General features: G+C 38.6%; 1 long non-coding RNA gene across 1 annotated transcript; it reads right to left on the bottom strand.

Annotated features, from left to right (window-relative positions):
- Positions 1-631: 631 nt before the first annotated feature.
- Positions 632-7,020, bottom strand: LOC121071538. The gene is made up of 3 exons (XR_005820679.1): positions 6,881-7,020; positions 3,423-3,618; positions 632-2,118 (listed from the first exon to the last, which is right to left on the bottom strand). It is a non-coding gene; the product is annotated as an uncharacterized LOC121071538 (long non-coding RNA).
- Positions 7,021-17,284: the final 10,264 nt, after the last annotated feature.

Raw genomic sequence — 17,284 nt, 5'->3', positions numbered from 1 at the left:
AGCCATACTAACTGATGAAATTACATGATGCTTTTACATTGAAACATTCCTTTGCAAACATGTGTTGTCTTCTGCATCTCTGTGATCAATTTGCCCTCTAAAGAGAAGGGTTAGATTTAGTTGGCCAGACACATATGGTTGCTACACATACTTAACTTTTCACCCACACTGTAAAAAATCCCTAACTCATCCAGCATGCTGTTATCAGCATTTAGTCCTAATGAAAGAAATCATTTTTAAAGGCAGAATGAGTGGGCCTGATTATGTTCTCACTTAAGCCGAGTGCAAAGGAGACCAGAATCAGATTCAGCATGCTTTTTTTTTCTTTCCCCCCCCCAGAAAGAGTGAATAAGCTTATCAATTTCCCTGGCAGTTGCTCTTCCAGTTGGCATTTTCATTATACAAAATTAATTTATTTTTCCACTCACAAGGAGTTACTTAAACATATGTGTTACAGATTATGTCATAGCTCCACTCCTTTGACTGAGTCATTAAATGTTTTATTTCATTAATTACAAGGTTTTCTACAAAACTTTTACATGAGTACAAAATATACCCAACTCAAAGAAAAGTAATGGGTTATTAGTGTTATCTGGAGCTGGATGAATAAATTGCACATCATTATTTTTTCCACAAAGTTCTGTCTTGCTTTTGAATATAAAATTTATTGCATGTATGATTTGATTGACAGCCAGTAAATTGTTTAAAAGCTATATCTTGCTAATAGTTGAGATCCATAATTTAGGCTGAGTTGCTAGACCTTTCTCTACACCAGCTAGAAAGCTTAGCAGCATCTTTTTGGTGCAAGAACTCACATTTATCAATTCAGATTTCATAGCCTGAGGCAATTTTCAGTATTTACTTAAAATTCATAAATATTTCTGCCAAGGAACACTCAAAGTGATCCAAAGGAGCTGGAGAACAGATTATTTAGATCTGTATCAACATCTAAATAAATATTTACAGAAATGTGCTGAATCACATGTTCAGTTTTTGCACAGGAGAAAGTAATCCATCTGACATGTACCTGAGTCCAGGCAAGCAGCAACACCAGCAAGACATATGGAAATCATACAGTGGCTAAACATGCAGGAACAGCTGGTTTTTTTCTTACATGCCTGATAGACATTAGGAGATGTCCACTACCTGTCAAGTATTAACCTGGGGAAACAGTGAAGATCTTCAAATGCTTTTGCACAGAAGCAGCAGGAAAGAAGAGATTTAAGAATAACAGAACAAAAATGGTGGTCTGTGCCCTTTGACTTGCAAAGAAATCTTGGATAAAGCTGGGTAAAGGGATGAGAATTTGGAGACTGCTAATAAATATAGAGCAGAGGAGGAAAACACAATCTGTATACAACTTCCTGCCTGTTAGCTGTGCATGGGGCAGGTTGGATGCAGTCCGCTTCTCCATTCAAAGCCTTGCTCGGTGCCTTTCTCTTTTTCATCCCACTCCATGTATCATCTGCTAGGTTCTCCCATCCTAGACATGTGCTGACTTGTGTCCTTATGCTGTACATATGTCCTATAGACTCCTCTCACAGAATATCTCGATTTCTTGCCTTTCCTTTATTTGTATGTCACCCCCCAGGGGTGACTGTTTATGCAATTATTATTACAGGACTACAATAGAGAGAGAACATCGTGGTGGCACTCATGGCAGGTAGAGCTCCAGAGAAGTTGTAAGAGGTCCTAGCAGAAATCACAGCTGGACACAGTCTTCAGTGTGGAGGCATGGTCAGGTCTGAGCATGGTTTGCAAATGTGGACAACAGCCTGAAGGATAGGAGAGTTAAATCTTCACATCCCTCACCACTAAATTGCCCACCCAAAGAGCAGCTATTACGTGAACCAATTAACTAAACGTGGTTTGGCAGCACCCGTACATTAGACCTTTCCACACACCACACACAGCCCATCCACTTGGGAGTCAGGTGGAGCTACCTGCCAGGAGTTTGCCTGTATCAGAGACCAGAGCATCCAAGTAGCGAGGGGATATATTTCTCCCCTTCATGCAGTGGCTTTACTCCACAAGTCAGCGTAAAGAGTGCCAGGTGTGAAGGCACTATGAACTCATCTGCATTTTGACAATCCCAGATGCCGTTTGGAGTGCTGTTCCCTAAAAGTGGGAAAAAAAAAAAAAAAAAAAAAAAAAAAAAGATGTAGTCTAATCCTCAGGGCTTTCATCTGTGCACTGCCAAGGCCTAACTCCAACACATGAGCTACGTGGTTTGTATGAAAGATACACCACGTTTAAAGCATCATTTCCTACTACTTTGAATGCAGATGGTACTGAATAAGTAGACGGTCTGAGTTAGAGGACTGCAGCGAGTTCTTTGTGGGAGAGCTGAGCCCCTCTCTTTTGGCACAGGGATTCCCAAGCACCTAGCAATAGCTGACCTGCTGGCATGGGTAAAAGGGGCAAATCCAAATGGAATTGCTGAAAGCAGCTGGGGTACTGCACTTGTTTTAAGTATTATTCATATGAACATTGAGAAAGATAAGGATGCAGCACAAGCATAGGACTGACGGTGGAAGAGAACAGTTATTACACAAATGAGCTTCAGAGTCATACATTGAAAGGACCACAAGAAAGAAGATGCTGAGCTGTGAAATACTGTGCACTTCTCCTGAGTCTAAGGAGTAGGGAAAATAAATATTTAAATAAATAAGTAGGAACAACATATTAATATGAACAACATTGGACGACAACTTTGTGTCCTAGGAGGATCTGGAGCAAACCACGACATCAGCTAGGACCATGACTACAACACATCACCCATCTATCCTGCTGGAAAATAGAATAACAGCTCATGTCATTGCACTGGTTAGCATACACGGGGATAGATAGCAGAGCAGCCATGATGATTCAGCATATGACAATTATCTGAATATTTATGTAGATATCTCTGTGTTTTCAGAGTCTGTCCTGAGCCCTGCACTCAGCTGGGTGTTGCTACATTGGTACAAATGACTCAGACCACTTAATGTGAAGGTAACTGTTATTAGTCTCCATCTGCCAACATGGAAGAAGCAAAAATGTTAGCTCGTCATGATCCAAAGATGGATCCCCCTGAAATGGAGGTTTGTTCCTGAGAGCAGAATGAAACCACTGATTCAGAAAGACACTTCAGTGTGTGCCTTGCTGGCAGCATGTGCTCATGTCTCATTGACTTCAATAGGATTCAGGCTGCAGCTTAAGTATTTAACTGAGATATTTATCTTTAAAATCCTTTTTTAAGGTCTTAGTTACATGTGAAAGTTGTACTGGTTTGACCTAGGATATTAATTTAATTGATTTAGGTAAATCAGTGCAAACTCTTGTGGGAATATATTAATTTTAGTGTAAAAAAGAGCAGCTATTAGTTTGTCTTAAATTAGCTTAGCTTTAAATTAAATTAGAAGTGATATTAATCTACTTACTTAATTATTTAGCCAAGCTTTAATAATGTTGATTTAAAAACTGACTGAAGTTAAAACAATGCACTTTTCCTGTAGGACTTTTGACCCTGTTGCTTGAATTATGCAGTCTTCATTCTTGATTAAAATGATTCTGTAGTCATCGCACAGAGTGGGTGTGGAGAGAAGCCGACAGCAGTACATGTGTTCCCTTGAGTCCCTTAACAATAAAAGAACCAGATTCTTTTGGTTTGACCTATGAAATAGATGTCTTCTTGTGTACTTCTAAAAACATGTTTGCAGTCAGCTCTGGGGATATACATGTACATATGTTCTTTTAACTGCCAGAGATGCTGTAAAAAAACATCAGAGTTTAGGAAATGACAGAGTGAGTGGGTGGCAAGAAAGGATCACATAATCCTCCAAGAGAGTCTTCTGGGTAGAGACTAATTTCAGGATGTGAATAGCAGCTGCGGGTTTTCACTGCTTATAGTGCATCAAAATCCTTACAAACCTTCGGACTGGGACAACATGACTGAGAATTTGAAGGGGCTTTAATGCAGGCTCAGAATAGCAGCCTCCTTAATGCCTCCTTGCCCTCCTCCTCCACACCCTAAGCCTTTAAGGAAAGGAACGGTTGAAGGAGTCTCATGCTTCATCCAATTGCCTTTTACATCACAATTTTTGCAATGATAAAGCCAGAATGACTCCTTCAACCAGTCTGCAAGCATGTCTTTCAAACAACTCTTGATAATGTCTCTCTCATCGACCAAGCCAAAAGGATATAGATTTTATTGCTAAGGGGCCTGGTCTTCTCCTGGGTGCTGACATTGCTCAGCACAGAAGCTGTAACACATATGATATAAACATTAACCAAAGAAAGACCCAACACTGAAAGTATTTGCAAAATTTGCAAAATCAGCAAAACACACTCAGCCCTCCTGAGTCTAAATTGTCCACAAGCTGGTATGATTGATATGCACCACCACCCAAGCCAGCCACATATGGGGGAGCATGAGAGGAGGACAGCCAGTTTGACTAGGGATGGCAGTAGTATCACTGAGCTTCACATTCCCTCCCTGCTGCTTTGCTTTGGCACCTGTGAAAAGATAAAAATCCTAAATCTCATGGCAGGCCTGTCTCAATTAATGCAGCAGATGTCCAGGAAGTTTAGTAAATAGATGAAGGGTTAGTCCATATACCAAGGTACATGCCACTGATATTCTTACAGTGTTTACTCAGTCACTCATGGCTGCTTGCCTTCAAAAATTACACTTGCTGTCTTACCTGGGGTCCCACATTATCCATATACTAAATGTATAGGTAACCAGCTGAAGGAATATGAACGGAGCCCCAAATACAATGCAGATTCAAACCAAAAGAATTGTTCAATTAAGAGGCAATTCTATTTTCTCTAGTTCAAATCTCTGATGCCAATTGGATTAATTGGGAGATTAAGATCCAAGATACTAAATACTGATATGACTCAATTATGCATGGTATCATAGGATGCTATTCAGTTCCTGGGATATTTTGTTCCCTCCCCATGGGGTTGTCTTGCCTGTTTAGAACATAAATTCTTTGGGACTTGAGCTTGCTACTTCTCCACCAAACATCTAGCACAACAGCGGTCCTTTCACAGCTGGCGCCTTGGCAATCCAGCAAGACTACACCTACTATTAGTATTGTTCAGTGGGAATTTTTCCATTAACTTTAACTGGAATTAGATAAGGCTCATAAACCCTATGAAATATATTACTCAGTGTTGAAGTAGAGCTGTGCTTCAGTATATAGTTTCATGGAATGTCAAAGGTCAGACCAAGGAACAATCCCAGACATTGTTCCAGTCTCTCACTTCTGACATTCTGCAAAGCAATCTTTTAGACTGTTTTTCTTGGACTTTCACAACCATCTTCTGACAGAAGATGCACATGAAATTAGGCTCATGCCACATTCTATTTAGGCAGAACTTGCCAGTGAGTGAACACAAGTGGGACACGGAGAGTTGTTGGGCCTGGGTCTTCTTTACCTTTGCACAGTTATTGCTTGCAATTATGTCTATTATTCTTGAATAAACTTTGTATGTGCATAATTTGGTAAGACAACAGCTGAATGTAAAAACAAATGTTTTTGAATACCTAAATATACTCAAAGATGGAACAACCCCACACGTGCAGAGGTTAAAACTGCATGTGTAAAAACTGTGTGGTTTTATGCCAAAAGTTTGCATGTAATTGCAATGTAAAGGTATACCAAATAACAGTGTTTAATTACCATCTGCACTGTGACTTACCAAGTATGCACTTCCAGTTGTATACACCAGCAAGGGTGCGTCCCCAGTATGCTTGACCTCGATCACTCACGCCCAAATGAATATTAGAAAAATGTAATTGCAATTATGATTCTGCATTAGTAATCTCAAGACTAGAAGCCATTATACTAGGCATCACATAAAGTCAATATGTAACTGAAATGTTTGCATTAACATATTTATTCTTGAAACATAGTTTTTTCTCAACATAAAATCTTTCTGCGTAATATTATTAATCAGATGGATATTTTCTTTTTGTAACAGATTTCAACTGAGGATTTTTATCCAAGCGTTTTTCAAGACAAAATTAAACAAATTTTATCTGTTGACATTACATTTTCATATCAAAACTGAGCAATGTTAAATGTAAAGATTATTTGAATGATTTCAAAAGTAGTTTGGATACACTTTTCCATGCAAATTTTGAAGGAAACTTGTGAAATTGGGCTCACAATTAAGCCAAGAGAAATCAAAGCAGTAAGTGCAAAATTTTCACTATTACACCTTTTGTAATATTATTTGCCTGAGAACTGAAAAGGCTGGCCTATACAGTTTGCACTCAGAGGGAATTTAAAAAAAAAAAAAAAAAAAAAAAAAAGGAGGAGAAAATAAGGAGGAAATAAGTTTTACCATTATTGTTTGAATAATGGGAAAACAAGGCTTGCAGAAGCCCATGCCCTGTAAACAGCAGCCTGTCGACCACCAAATCCCAGGGATATAACCTGGAGGGATGGTAATTCACCACTGCATGAGCTCTAGCTTTAGGAGCATACTGGGATCCAATTCAGATGCTAAAAGACCTAGGAAATAGAGAACAAAAGGACCGTTTTTTCTTCAAAAGTCAGTGTACTAATAACCCAGCTCTTCAGATTAATAGCAGGTTACTCCATAAACAGGACTCCTTCACTAAAAAGATAGAGTATAAAATGATATTCAATGCTCGAAAATAGCTCAGAATATAATCTAAATCTAAATAAATTAATTCTGAATTATTATTGCTGGGTCACAGTCATTAAACATTTTCAGACATTTTGCTTGCTTATAACTTGTAAAATTTTCTTTCGATCTTCTTTAGGAAATGAAAGCCTAAGACAGTATTAAAACAAGATTTCTTAGTATATCTAAAGGTGAAAGAAAACTCCCAGAGAGTGTTCACCAAATAGGTACTCACCAAGAGCTAGGAAATTGGTGGTTCAAATGTCATGGGGAAATAGCATGTCAGTGCAAATTCTTTAGTGATCAATAAAGTATTCTGCATTCAGGCTTCACAAAAAGGTTTCTGAGAACCTTCTCAGACTCCCCTAGGGACAATCCTTTGACATATTCATTGACACCTACTGGGGTAGTTGTCTTTCTAGTTTTGCTATAAGACAGCAATTTGCCACCTCATTATCAGTGTGATTGATGAGAACAGCATCTGAAAATCTGTCACATGATGATTGTTGGTTTGACTCCCTCTCTAGATTGATCTCCTTAAAGGCATACACTGATGTGCATGACAAAATGTTTTCTGGGGAAAGATGTCAATGACAGGTTTTTTGAAAGAAACTGCAGTTTCTGCAAAAGCAATTGACTCTTCCCTCCCTCCTCCCCATCCTTCCAGCTCTCCTTTTTTTTTTCTTTCTCTTTGATATTTGTGTTTAAAAAGTTAGACATTAGGCAGCTTTTGCTTTTAACGGCATTCCAGAGCTGGCTTGCTCTACTGGCAAATGCAGTGACTTTGGTGCTGAAGTGTGTGAGGCACTTGTAGATCTCAGAGTGAAAAGTGCTTTGTAAATCAGAGATGCAATCAGTGCACAAATCTTAACCCTTACTAAGAGCTCTGAACACTACATCACTGCAGTGCTTTTGAAAGTTTGCATAATTTCTCCCTCTCTAGCTCCTCGTTCTAGCACTTCCATCCTCTTTCTGTCACACCTTTTACAGCTCTTGTTTATAGAAAAGCTGAACATCCCACATTTTTTATTGTTCTTTTTAACCTTCCCGGTGTTAGCCCCACTTTGTGGCTGGTGTCTATTCTGCTATGAGGAGGTGAGACTGCAGCATGGTGTGAAGCGAAGCAAGCTTTTCTCTCTGTGGCCTAACAGGAACACACAAGATAAAATGTTGCTGCATCTCCCCAGCTGTATCTCATTGGAAGTGTGGCTGGAAAAAAATTGCTGCCCAATGCAGCAGTGCTCTCCCCACCTGCCATGCGGCCATGGGCTCCCTGCTCTGCCGTGGATCCATCGCGTAGGCTGATGCTTAACACAGCTTTGAAATCACAGCTCCAAAATAAGAGATTGCCTCAGTCTGGCCCATCTCTACTCCTATTCACCAGGTGCAGACAGGCACATCTGTTCCTTATTGCTACTTCCCAGCCTGTAATATTCATCCATCTCTTCATAGGCCTAATTTAAGAAAGCATTTATAATGATAATGTTAAGATATGAGTCAACAAGTCATCCTTGTGCTTCAGGAACGAGCTGGAGTTCATCCTGAGAGCCAAGCACAATTTACAGCCACTGGCACTAGGCTTCTGTTTCATGCAAGGTGGCTGCCCGTGTTCTGGGGACATCCAAGAAGCTGAGACATTAGACACAGAAAGAACCTGAATAATAATGTAAAAAAATAATGTTTTGTCTAATGTGGATTTGCAAGCATCTTCCTTGGAGTTTTGTAGAGTATGAATTCGCTTGACAGTATTTCATTTTTCTTTTTTGCTTTTATTTTCTGATAAGACAGCATTCTTACTCTTTTCCCTGCATCCATCAGCAGATTCCCTTCATTTTCTCTTCTTCTTTCATTCTATTACAACCTTTCCAACAGAAGAGATCACAATGTTATTCACTGACATAAAATTGGTAACTGATGGCTAGGGTAAATAAAGATTGAATACAGATGTTAGACTTTAAAAACACAGTAAATCCTACTGCCAAGAACATCACCTTCAAATGCAAAACCTGGTAGATTCCTTTCTTTCTGAATTCTACAGAACGTCCCTTAAAACTGTTTTGTTGTTGTTGTTGTTTTTTTTGTTTGTTTGTTTGTTTTTATATATATAATTAAAAGAATACTTTCAACATTGCCTGTTTGGCTAGTATACATTTTGTATTGACTACTGTTTGGGAAACAGATCTCAATCTGTAAGATATTCAGAGACCCAGTCTCTAATGAACAGTAGATGAATTCTAATGCGCTTTCATGAAATGGCTGTTATACAAACATAACTGATTCTTTATATAAAGATTTGGAGGTAAAGATTGTCTTAAAGCTCTTTAAAATGCATTTTCATTAAATTATTACCAAAAGAGACCCAGTCTTTTCAAAAATACTAGGCAAGGTCTTTGAGAGCTTTGCTGTTCAACAGCAATATGAAAAAAAAATCTTTAGTGTACTTTGAAGAAAAAAGTGCTACTTCTCACACCTCCTGCCTTTGCATTTTTCAAATATTCAATAAGGTTCTTCAGGGACAGACAGTGCAGGGGTGCAAGACCCACTGTATTCCCCAAAACAGAGTGCTTCTAAGGGGTGTGGAACAGCTCTGTGTGGCACATCCCAAGAGCACTGCCCAGAAGTGCAGGGCTGGGAGAGGGGACTGTTTTTCCTCACTGACATTGTAGTGGGAATTTAAGTAAGCAGACTGCAGTGGGGATTTGGAATGTAGTTAAAGCCTTAAAGATGACATTTCAGATACTGGATATAAGAAGAGACCCAGGGAAAGACCCCCAGCTGATGTGTGTTGTTGTAGTCACGTTGATTTCCACTAGCTATGGCAGTTTGCCCAAGTAAATGATGCGGTCCTAGGCCACATAGTAAGGCTGAGTGTTGGTAAGGCAAGCACTTGGTACCCAGAGGGATTTTTTTGCTTGTGCTGTGTCAGAGCAGAGAGCAGGCAGCCTGTAAGGCAGGTGCCCAGGTGCTGCTCTCCTGGGAGGCCGCGCGGGAGGCAGGACCCGGCCTTGACGCAGTGCTGGGGCTGAGGCTGGCTGCAAGGGGGAGGAAAGGAAAGGACCTGGAGAAAAGAGAGGTCGGGGATGGGGGACCCTAGCACAATGTAGAGTGACTTCAGGCAATTAAAAGGAAAACGAATGAAATATCTGGCTGAATGCCGGAGTGCGCTCCTTTTTTTTTTTTCCTTCTTCGCTGCCAATAGTCCATGAAAATGGGAAGGTATGTGAGGAATTCCCCACTTTATATTCCAGCTCCCATCTATTGTATTTTAGCTATGCCAAAGCAACACTGTTATTCTCCCATGCAGCCTGGGAAGAGTCAGGCATCTTGTCCGACAAGACTGATGACATGGCTGAGGCTGACTGAGCAGTGGACGGGTTTATCAATGCAAGCTGAAGGAATCTGCTGATCAGATAGGGAAACAAGAGCACTGACTTCTGCAGTGAACCACCTTTTGGGGAGATGTCTTTTGTTGCCTCTCTTTGATCTACAGGAAAATAAACAGCCTTTGCTTAATCATTCTGCTTGCAGCAGTGGGAGGTCAGTGATAGCATATCAATATTGTTACATGTTAGAAGGCACTCAGAGTTGTCTTACTTTTTCTATACACTTTGACTCTCATTAAAACCCATTCTCAAGTTTCTTTTGTGCAACAAAATCTTCTCCCTGTTGAAGCCAGTGGCAAAAATCCCACAGATGATGACAGAGACTGAAATTCAGTCATAGAGCAATTCCTAGTTATCTCCAAAACAGCATATATTAATTGACTGAGTCTTGCAACACTTATGTGAGGTAGACATTAGTGGTATATATCTGCCAAAAATCACAGCTCCACAAAGCTGGGACAAGAAGAAAAAAAAAAAAAAGGAAAGAAAGAAAGTGAAAAAAAAAAAGAGAGAAAAAAGAGAGAGAGAGAGAGTCCTAATTGTAACAGAGAACTCTACAGAAGCCCCAGATCTGCTCTTCACAGGTGTCATGTGAACACCATGCAGGTGTTCCTGCACTGGGGAGAGGCACAGTCCTGCCACTGCGGTTGTCTCATGGTAGACACCAGCATCAACAGCCTTTATCCCTGCAGCAGAGCATCCTTGTGCAGCTCAGCCCCGTGCCAGGGCCCTGCACTTGGCAGGGGCTGCAGTCCCAGTGCCCACTGCAGCCTGGCCAGCTCCCCTGCTCCGGGCTCCAGGACTGCGATGTAAAGAATCCAGCACACCCTTGAGCAGACAGTATGTTAAATGTGCATCCAGCTATTTATCAGCTGCAGACTGTGTTTTTACTGATAGAGTACTTATACTCTTCTCTTAAGAGTGTCATACTTTCACAAATTCAAGGAATACTAGATATTAGAATACTTATTGTCAGGCAGGAGGTCCATTTTATTTCCATAAAATACTGTAGGATTTCTTCTTCTCTCTCTATTTTTTTTTCTTATTGTTAAAAAGTTGTTCCTTAAAAAAAAAAAAAAAAAGCTACTTAATATTTGTGACTTTTGTGTATTAAGAAGAGATACAAAACACTCTTGATTTCTCTGTTGCTCCAGTGAAAGTGAAATGTGTTTGAATAAGCACTGAAAATTTGAAAATTTGAATTCTGTACTCAGGAAATGAGGCCTGGTGAAAACATTCTAAAATCTTACTAAATAGTTTTGAATCTTATGAAGAGTTGTTAATTAACACAGAGCCTGATATCATTGCAGATTTGGGCTATTTTTTTTTTATTTGAAATCAGCAGATTTGCTTGTCACTGTAGTTAATATCTCAGGAAAAACGTTCTGAGTAAAGTACAAACTTTAACCATATAAATAGTACGCCTAAAATTACACTGTCTGAAATTGAAAACATGATGTCCACAATTATCTTTTCCCCATTTGTTCTAAAAAATACAACATAAAATACATTCTGAGAACAATAGTCTGCTTTGTCTACAGAAACCTTGGTCTGTGGAATTTATATTCCTTCCCCAATTGTTTTACAATTCTCATTCCTACTAAAAATTTCTGACCAGCTCTACTAAAATAACACCAGCTCTCTCCCTCTCTCTTAGTACATTCAAATATACATATATGTAAATCCTCATCATAATTTTATAGTGGTTCTATTAAAACCGAAACACTTTTCTACCCAAAATATGAAGAGGATGCACATATTCTGTATTCCAGGGGATTTCTTAGTTGTTATGTGAATACCTTCATATAGGTTCTCATGCAGCTTGGCATAACGATATAGGGCTTCTTGAACAGGTCCATGATTTAATGATTAGCAGCTGCAGCGGAAGGGATTTCTGGCCTAGTTTTGGTGGCATGCATACAGGGAGACACTGCAAACTTGTTTATATCACATTACATAGCAACAGAATACAAAAAAAACAAGTACTTCTCTTTCTGAATGTAGACAGTTGAGAGGCAATAAGAATTAGAATTAATAACAAGGAAATAACAACTAACAAGGAATGACAACACTGCATACAGTGATGATGCCCTTAAATCATACAGCAAATTTGATTCAAGGCGCATAAATTATTTATCACGTTAATGTAATGGAGCACAGACTTTCCACTTCTCCAATTCCCTTTCACGAAGGGCTCTTTGCTCAGAGAATGTTGTCCCATCTCATTTGTCTGTGTCTGCAGACCAGGAAATTCACAACTTGTGCTGTTGCTTCAAATAGCAATTCCTCTGACAGCCCTATAGTGGAGCAGCCCAGGGAAAAAAATCCCCTCAGCTTACTTTGGTGCAAGACTGAAATACTCCATCTGTGTCAGTAGGCGTATTGATTGAGCTGATATACCAGAAAGGATCATCTGAAGTTAGCGGGTTTATCTGGCTTTCAAAGAGCATAAAGAAGAAGTTATCAAGACTATCCTCTGTGCTGCCCAGAGGATGGGAGTGTTTACAGCCCAATAGCTGCCTCATAAAAATGTTCTTTCTAGCTTGAGGTTGCACCTGATGGCACGTGCCACAAGATCTTGGCCTTCTCCTTGTTCAGAGCATACCGCATACTTTGTGTGCCCAGCTTCTTTAGGGTTCCTTTACATGAAAGTAGAGTGGGACTAGGAAGAACAGGTGAGTTCACATCCCGATCTCACCCTGCCTGGGAGCAAAGACACAGCATAGGATTGCAACCAGGAGCAGAGGTTCATACCCAGAAACACAGACCTAGCCAGGGTGCCCTGAAGGCATGAAAGATCTTCTATTTCCAAAACTGCTCTGCAGAAAAGCATTGATTCACAGGCAGAAGGCAAGTTTCATTTCACCTTGCTTCAGATGTCTACAATATTTACTTGTACATATGAATCCATTTTTTTTAAAGGACTTAAGGAAAGCAAGCATTCCTCCTACCTACAACTTAAATTACCAACTTCAGAATTAAATTTCGTCACAAACTCTGCTTATTTCTCTCCAGTACTTCTAAAGAGAATAAACTCTTATAAAGAGATAACTCTGAAGTAGGTGCCTTCACTGCGACATGTAAACTTGATATAAGAGTCCACAAACAAGAGTCCACAAACAGCACAAGAATGTATTAGCTGCCTCATTTTGCACTGAGTTTATCATGAGTACAGCCTATGGCTCAAGTCAGAACTGGATGAATTAACTTTGGTTTTGTCATCATAAATGATGGCAGAATTTAGCCCTTGATCTAAGCATTTCTTCTTTTTTTCTAGGGAAAATAAAGAAAGAAAAAGAAAGAAAAGAAGGAAAAGAAGGAAAAGAAGGAAAAGAAGGAAAGAAGGAAAGAAGGAAAGAAGGAAAGAAGGAAGGAAGGAGGAAAGGAAGGAGGAAGGAAAGAGAAAGAAAGAAAGAAAGAAAGAAAGAAAGAAAGAAAGAAAGAAAGAAAGAAAGAAAGAAAGAAAGAGGGAAAGAAAGAAAGAAAGGAAGAAGGAAGGAAGGAAAGAAAGGAAGGAAGGAAAGAAAAGGAAAAGAAGGAGAAGAGAAAGAAGAAGGAAGAAAAAGAAAAGAAAAGAAGGAAAAGAAAGAAAGAAGAAAAGAAGGAAAAGAAGAAAGAAAGAAAGAAAGAAAGAAGAAAGAGAAAGAAGAAAGAAAGAAAGGAAAGAAGAAAGAAGAAAAGAAAAGAAAGAAGAAAAAGAAAGGAAAAGAAAAGAAAAAAAAAGAAAGAAGAAAAAGAAAGAAGAAAGAAAAGAAAGAAAGAAAGAAAAAAAGAAAAAGAAGAAAAGAAAGAAAGAAAGAAAGAAGAAAGGAAGAGGAAGGAAGGAAGGAAGGAAGGAAGGAAGGAAGGAAGGAAGGGAAGAAAGAAAGAGAAAGAAGAGAGAAGAGAAAAGAGAAGAGAGAAGAGGAAAGAGAAAGAGAAAGAGAAAGAGAAAGAGAAAGAGAAAGAGAAAGGGAGAGGGAGAGAAAGAGAAAGAGAAAGGGAGAGAAAGAGAAAGAGAAAGAGAAAGAGAAAGAGAGAAAGAGAAAGATAGAGAGAGAGAAAGAAAGAAAGAAAAAGAAAGAAGGAAAGAAGGAAAGAAGGAAAGAAAGAAAGAAAGAAGGAAGGAAGGAGGGAGGAAGGAAGGAAGGAAGGAAGGAAGGAAGGAAGGAAGGAAGGAAGAAAGAAAGAAAATAGAGTATACTTCCAAATGTTTTATTTGGGGATTTTTTTTTCTACTGATGTCAACTTTAGTTGATAAATTGGTTGTCATTTATTAGTCTTTTATATATGCAAACATACTGGACTATCCTTTTCTTTGCTAAAAACACTTAGCCAGACCTAATATCTCTGTATAATCTAATCTATATATCTACATGTGCTATCATCTTCCTGGACTCTTGGACTTTGGCATGTTAATTAGTAGACACGGAAATGTCATCGTGGTGGCTGGGAGTTGTCCAACACATTCACTTATCAGCTGGACCTGTTCTTGAGAAGTTCTCCCTATTGTAAACTTTTATTGTTTCCTTATTTTACATGAAAAAAAAAAAAAAGTGTACTTGTGACTAAACTATTCAATTCACCGTGCAATTAAATCTATATAAATGATAAAAAAAAAAAAAACCCTGCTGACCTTGAATACCTAATTAGTCAGTAAAAATATGGAAAAGGAATAAGGCAAAAAGGAAGAAGAGGCGGCATTTGGAGGTATTAACTTCTAACGTCTGAGCCATCAGACAATAGCCATACATCCAAAAACCAAGCTAATCAGTCTACAATCTAATATCAAAGCTTAATTTTACAGAAAAGATTCAAGCAAAGAGTTACAGAGAAGAACACATCATATTCTTTCCATGTTTCACAGCCATGTGAGGGAGATGTACTATGTCTATTTATTCATCTTATACATAAGCAGTACAGAATCTTAGAATAATTCGGGTTGTAAGGCCACTTCACCGGTCATGCAGCCCAACACCTGGTTGAAGCAGGTCCTGTTAGACCAAGTTGCTCAGGTATGATAGTTTTGAATATCTCCAAGAGTACAGATTCCAAAACATTTCTAAGCAATCTGGACCAATATTTGAACATCCTCATGGTAAAAAAAAAAAATTCTTCCTAAAGACGGGTGACTCTGGATTAAAAGGTTTGATGATCTGAGGTGTTAAATCTGAATTCTACAAGACAATCTCTGAAGTCATCCATCACAGGGGGAAGAATCTAAAAATGTTTTAATTCATTTAGTTGCCATTTATTACAATGCAAATGCAAATGTAAATGTAAATCAGCTTAAATACACTGTCTGATATGACCAACATTTTTACTAATTAAGCAAGACAAATAGTGTCTTTCTTTTTTCTTTTCATTTTTCTTCCAGCTTCTTGTCTTTTTTCTTCTCTGTTCTGCTCTTTTCTTCTCCAACAGTAAGCAGACATCAGTGTCTTTAGGTCTAGATTTTCACATTCATAATTGTTTCTGCAATTTTTGGAAAGGTTTACAACTTTTCTCTATGTGAATAAGGAGATGAGATCAGAACACAAATAAAGGGAAAGATAGGGTGTATCTTAACAAGGAAGGTCATTACAAAATGTGGGGAGAAGAGTGAGAAAGAGTCTCCTGTCTTTTGCCCTACATTGAAGAAAAATGTTGTGATCTTGGATTTAAATGGGATGAATAGAGTCATTATACCAAATAATGATATTGGGCACTGGCCCAACAAACTCTTGACATTCTTTCTGACATTCCCAAAATAGACTTTGCCTAATTATAATGTTGTTTATGTCCAATTTTAGTGTCAAACATTTTTGGAATGTTGCTCATTCTACCACCGAACCCTAAGCACTTAAAAGATAATTTTAAACCATTATATTAGAATTAATAACAAACCCAAATTACGAAAAGGCTTTTCGGCATATCACTTTATGGAAACTGATGACAACAACAGTGCAGCAGTGCATTTGTGTTTTCCACCAATAATTTCAGTTTCAAGCATGACTAAGGATTCATTTGTACAAATTGCTAAAAACCCTGATTCTTCTGTCGTTTTTGGTCTCACACATGCTGCAAGCAAAAGTATAGCCTGGAATCATCAACATCATGTTTGAGATGCACTAGTCCAGGATGTGGGGCTAATAAAAGCAGAGATGATTTGGCAGGGTACACTTACTGTGTGCATATATACACTATCTTTTCATAGTGGCAATTTACTTGGGCAGTGCTGATATCACTCAAATAAATACAGCCCATAGGGTACTGGAGATTTGACAGCTTCTGATTTGGGCAAGTACATCTGGTCCCACACATTAAAATTTGCCTGTGTGCCATATGTCATGTGAATCAAATTTGCTTTTTGCAGTGCTAAATACCAGATTAATCTGAAGTGTGTCAGTTCACAGAGTGTAAATAGCTGTACAGCAGGTCATCTTGGAATACTGTGGAAAGACGTCCAGCAACAGTTCCACTGAATTCTAGTGGAGCATGTATATGCATGCATGCACATGCCTGTATTTATTTATATAAATGCCTATTTTTTTATTTTTATTTTTTTGTATTTACACATTTATATAAAAAAATCTCACAGGAACCCCTGTTTCTGAAAGCTAAGTCATAGTGGATCACACATGCACTGATGCAGAACTGTAGGAAACAGCCCCATGTAAGATATGGAAGTTATTATAGAAGAAATGGTTTGCTTCTCAAACACACAAAAAGACTTCCTCATCTGGGTATATGAAACCATTTTAATGGGGATGCCTTCTGTGTATTTTCTCCTGAACCTCTAATCCACTGAGCAGCAGTGGTGAATAGCAGTTCCTTCAGTAGCAGGCATCAAAGTATGAATTACACATTGCTATTCTATTGGTGAGATTAATTTATCAAAGGTTTTCAGAAGCTGAAGTAAATAAAGGACAAACCCACATCAAAGACATGTCTAGGCTACTTTCTTAAAGGCAATTTACAAAACAAGAAAAGATTATGGAGCAGTTGAGGATTAGGGGTTATCAAGTCTACCTTAAAGTGTCAGGTTAAAAAATTTGGTTTCGTTGTTAAAGAATCATACTGGATGTCTGATTTGATAAGCATGTTCAAAACACTATTTATCTTAAAAAAATGTAGCAGATTACTGATGAGAAAGAGAAGATTTGCCTTCAATTTCAAATTGACATCAATCAGATTATGGGATGTAAAAGTAAAGCAAAAGGCATTTGAAAAGGCTTATACCTGTATCTTTGGAGATAAAACTAGCAGGTGCAGACCTCTGTTCACAGCAACCAGTC

This window comes from Cygnus olor, chromosome 5, assembly GCF_009769625.2.
Source record: "Cygnus olor isolate bCygOlo1 chromosome 5, bCygOlo1.pri.v2, whole genome shotgun sequence".
NCBI classification, from domain to species: Eukaryota; Metazoa; Chordata; class Aves; order Anseriformes; family Anatidae; genus Cygnus; species Cygnus olor.
Note: the sequence above shows the minus strand (reverse complement) of the source record. Positions and strands in the feature narration are given on the sequence as shown.